The sequence below is a fragment of the Hippocampus comes genome, unplaced genomic scaffold (genome assembly GCF_001891065.2).
Source record: "Hippocampus comes isolate QL1 unplaced genomic scaffold, H_comes_QL1_v1.1 scaffold5, whole genome shotgun sequence".
Lineage (NCBI taxonomy): Eukaryota > Metazoa > Chordata > Actinopteri > Syngnathiformes > Syngnathidae > Hippocampus > Hippocampus comes.
Window position 1 is genome coordinate 126915 of NW_017805701.1, and position 4990 is coordinate 131904.

The 4990-nt window shown below is 48.1% G+C and overlaps 1 long non-coding RNA gene across 1 annotated transcript in view; it reads right to left on the reverse strand.

The window, feature by feature from the left end:
- Positions 1 to 1565: 1565 nt before the first annotated feature.
- The window catches only part of LOC109523470 (uncharacterized), an 84337-nt gene continuing 80912 nt past the window's right edge, over positions 1566 to 4990 (reverse strand). Inside the window, exon 4 of the long non-coding RNA XR_002169769.1 lies at positions 1566 to 1784. This is a non-coding gene — a long non-coding RNA (uncharacterized LOC109523470). The remainder of the gene's footprint in view (positions 1785 to 4990) is intronic.

Consider the following 4990-nt stretch of genomic DNA (forward strand, 5'->3'; position numbering starts at 1 on the left):
GAACGCTTTTTTTTTCTTTTTCTCCATCGGCCATGCTTCGCCGAGACACTGTGTTAAAAACTCCCATTTGTCACCCATTAGCATTGCCCATCTGTCGAGTACAAGTGGTTCCAATTTAGCGGCAATCACAGAAAATCTCGGGGACAAGTCGGTCTTCGAAATGGCCGAAAGGAGCCGAAAACAGCCTCGTGTCTTTTTGTGAAGGCTTCTTCAGACCTTGTTTGTTGAGCTACTCGTGATACGCGTGCCCGCCAAATATGTTTTCAAAGTGAAATTCGCTTCTCAACTCAAATGAAATTCAACTTCTCAAGCGTTTTATTGGTGGCCACATGCATTCGTAAAAACTGAAATTTTTTAACACCTGGTTCAAATCGTGTAGCAATTGGACAAAACCGCTCCTGACTAATCTGTCTTGAGAGGACGCTTGGAAACGGCCCAAACTGAGACTAAAATGGAAACGCAGACTGGAGCTGTGTCGAAACTTATAGGCCAGGGTGACCTGAAGGCTACTCCTCCCTCATGTAGCCTCCATCGACCACCTAAACTGTGGCGACTTTGGACAGGCCTGCATTTCAAAGTAAACTCCGCCCAGTCCGAATGCGGGGTGCCCCCGGGTACCTCCATGTTTTAATGGTAGATGAAAAGCGGAGTCGAGCGGGGCAATGTCAGCTCCAAAAGTGGGCTCTGAAGCATCCTTTGCTCAGGGCCCGTCTCCATGGAAACGAAGGCCAGATTTGGAGAATGGATAATAATTTGGGTGGCCGAAGTTGCGACATGTTGCCGAGAAAGTCGGCCTTTGGAGGACACGCAGCTTACGAATTTGGACACAGCTTGTATTTCTTTTGCGAAGGCTTCTCTAGAATTTTCTGTGGATTTCCTCGTGATCGCCATGTCAACCAAATTTTGTGAAACTGACTGTAGGGACAGAATTTTTGAAGATCACTTTATCAGAGTTTTGCTTCACGTGCCCACAAGCAAATTACAGTCGCCCCGTCTGATCACAATCAAACAAAATCCTATCAATGTATTTCGACTCAAGACTTTTTGTCAACTTATGATGACACAAAATCCCGGCTGCTGCTGTGAGGTCTGAATTTTTGTCACTTACCTTATTTGAGTTTTATGTTTTAATGAGGAATGCAAAGACAATTCGGCGCCATATTTTGAAACAAGCGTGCGACACGACGGCGATATTTGGTGAAAAACGTGGAATTTTTCAAACATCCTAATATAAAAAAAGCCAAGTCGCAATCAAACCTTTTTTCCAGCCAGACTTCACTTACCACTTGATGTCAAAAAGTGGACCTAAATCCTGTGAGTGCACAATATGTGTGTGTTGTGCTTACCTGACTGGAACGGGAGTGTCCCTTTAAGATGTCCCCTCCCGGGCATCTACCCTACAGAATAAACAGATGGGCACTAGATGGGTCCCGAGTGGGCCTCATCAGACCCATGCGGGACCCGGCCCCCCACACCCCTCCCCGCGCTGCACGCGTGTCTGGAGACGGTAAACAAACAAGAAGCCCGAGCGCAGGTCGCCGGCACTAGTGGGACGCCAACGTTTTTGCTTTTTTTTTTTTTTCCTCCTTCTATTGTGCCACACATAGGATGTTATATAAATAATCATGTAAACATCCAGTTTGTCCATTCACACACAAAACAGACCTTGAAGGACGTCCTAGCCGTCCACGTTGTGGAAACTTGGGAGGCCATTTCCCGGGGTGGTCTTGCGGACAGGAGGGGTGACAACAGGGAGTCTCAGATCCGATGCCGCTTGTGATGACCTGCACGACATCAGATGTTTTGAGAACCCGTGACGCACCCGCGACAAACCCCCTTTTCATCCCCCTCTTCTTCTTCTCCTTGCATCCATTTGTGTTTGTGCGGTCAAATTTAATCAAGATGGCATCTGTTGGTGTTTAACGTGAGTAATTGTCCTGTACAGTGGCTGCGTGTGTAAGCGTGTACATGAGTGCGCGCGGGTGTGTGTATATGCGCATGTGTGTGTGTGTGTGTGTGTGTGAGGGGAGTGTCTTCTGGCTAATTCTTGCATTTGCCATTCACTGCATAATTTCGCACCATATGTTGTCGTCGTCCAAAAGGAAAAAAAAAAAAAAAAAAAGATGGTCTTCCTTTTTTGTGGTCTTTTAATTTGAAGCACAACACGTTATTGATTAAAAAACTGTGGAACTTTCCTTCTCATAAATTGAATGGCCAGAGTTTGACGTTGTGCGTCCATGTGTGTGTTGGGCCACATAACAATGCCACGCTAGCAACGTGGAAATGAATTTCCACCTTGACGACAAATCGAGATTTGATCTAATCCCGCCGTGGATCTTCCCCGCACTGTGTGAAGACATGCAGCCTACATATGTGTGTGCGTGCGTGTGTGTGTGTGTGTGTGTGTGGTCAAATAGCCTACACGTAAGCGTGACAGTAGAGACGGCATGCGAGTGTGTGTGTGTGTGTGTGTGTGTGTGCGTGAGGCCATTGTGTACTTGAAAGGGATTCTCTTGAGGGTTTTAATTACGCTACTGCTTAACTTGGCAGCAGAGTAAGAGAGCAAAGACGAGCGCGTCATTTGGGCTGAAGCCTCAATAAATCTTCGCCGGGCTCAGCGAAGACGCGCCCGGCGACCCGCCAAAGACCGGCACGGACCTCCCACAGGGAGGCTTGGGTCAGCCCTCAAAGCAGGCACCTGGACCTCCCGGACGCACTCTGAGATGCTCACTTTGCAGCCGCGTTGAAAACGTGACAGGCACATGTCAGCATGTTGTGCGTACGTGCGGGCGTGTGTGTGTGTGTGTGTGTGTGTGTGTGTGTGTATGTATGTTTCGTATTTGTGTGTTTGAATGCACCAATCTTGTGATGATCGAAGTGTAATGGTCAGACAGATCGTGATATTGTGCGTGTGCGACTGTAGAAACGTTCAAGATCACGTGTGTAGATGGACAGATGTTGATTTCATGTGTCGCTCGAGATATACTGCTTCTTCTTATTTGTGTGCGCACACTTTTTTGCCCTCGCAGCCCTCGACTGTAACATCAAAGTGAGAAATTGTGTCGCTCGGCGGCGGCAAGGTTGCGAAAGTCAAGATAGATGCGTGCCCCCGGACCCCGAGCGCCGCACATCAAAAGTGGCAGTCCTGCTAATACGATCACAGTGGGAGTTCACAATGCCAGCTAACCGGCTCTTTAAAGGGGGGGGGGGGTGCTACGGGCGGTATGGGGTTCTTATCCGCCATCGCCTGGAAGCGGCGCGCAGGCTCGGTGGAGGCACGCATCGATAAACTCATAAACAAACGGTAATTACCAGGCCATTAGAGTCACAAGCTCACAAACACGCGGCCTCGTAATCCCGCGCGCTGGAGGGACGGCGGCGGCTCGTCGTTTTCCACGCCATCCGCCGCGCTACAACACCCCAGCCAAGCACTTAATGATTTGTGACTAAGGGTGGGGATGCGGGGGGTAGCAAACAAAGCATTTTGTCATAAGGAGCTTACGTCCTCGATGGAGACGCCAACAAGCGGCCCTTGTTTGAATTTTGCTTCATTTACAGGGAGGATGGAGGCGGAGTGGTCGGGGTCGAAGTTGAGGTTTCATTTGAGGTGGATAAACAACAATTCCTCTACTGGGACTCATCGGCGGCATTAATTGCTTCATTACAAATCACGCGCACTAACTTTCAACGTCACGCCGCGCTTCTCGTTCTTCTCTTTGTCCTCACCGGTCGACCCGAGGCGGCGGACTGACTAGTCGACTGGACTAGTCTGTTACGAGCTCGACTAGTGGCCAATCTCGTGCTTTGACGAGGAGGCAGACCCACTTGCTGACTGAAATGAATCCATCACCTTAATTGACTGAAAACGGTCTTCTATTTCTGTCTGCGATGCTTTGGGAAGTGAAAACCGCTTGGCTCGAAGCAGGATTCTGAACGGTTTCTCAGACAGCAAGCACACAGGAGTGGTTGAAAGGATGATTCGGTTTTCGACGATTTTGTTCAGCAATATTTTGTACCGTTGCATCCAAAACACTTCAACAGACAAGGCACATTGGTTTTCACGAGACGAGCATTTCACAACAACTCAAGGTAACAATGCTCCCGGTCATAGTACAGGCACATCCTGTCGAAAGACAGGCCTTCAAAATAAAAGCACCCCGTATAATCACAGTTTCGACCGCACTTTATTGGTGTCTTATTTAACAGTCAGACTCAATGCCGAATATACTTTTAACGATTTGATATATAGTTTGAGTTGCACTTTTTAATTATTTTGTAATTTCTTTTTAATCATTAGACATGACAAAAGAAAGATTAGGAGTCCATGATGCTGTTCATGCTAAAATCTGCTTCTCGCACAACAAACTCATCTGACTGACCAACGAACTGTTGACTCCAAATAATTTTGTGCCTGTCGCTATATTATATTTCAGGCAGAATTCCCAAGCTGGAATGACAACTCGAACGCCCAGCAGGATGCAAGCGGGGGGAGAGATCCCGCACTTCATTCATTATACACAGCCCAGAGCTCTGCTACGTGTCGCGCAACAATCCCTTGCGCCCTTTTTTGAACGCGGCTTTCCTCTGACATTTTGGACATTAATATTGCAGGGAATCCATAAATCCCGAACTCCATATGCCTTCAAAAGCGACTGGTCAGGTCCTCTAACCTGTGCGCACTTTTGTGTGTGTGTGTGTGTGTGTGTGTGTGTAGATCCCGCACTTCATTCATTATACACAGCCCAGAGCTCTGCTACGTGTCGCGCAACAATCCCTTGCGCCCTTTTTTGAACGCGGCTTTCCTCTGACATTTTGGACATTAATATTGCAGGGAATCCATAAATCCCGAACTCCATATGCCTTCAAAAGCGACTGGTCAGGTCCTCTAACCTGTGCGCACTTTTGTGTGTGTGTGTGTGTGTGTGTGTGTGTGTGTGAGAGAGAGAGAGAGAGAGAGAGAGAGAGAGAGAGAGAGAGAGAGAGAGGGGGG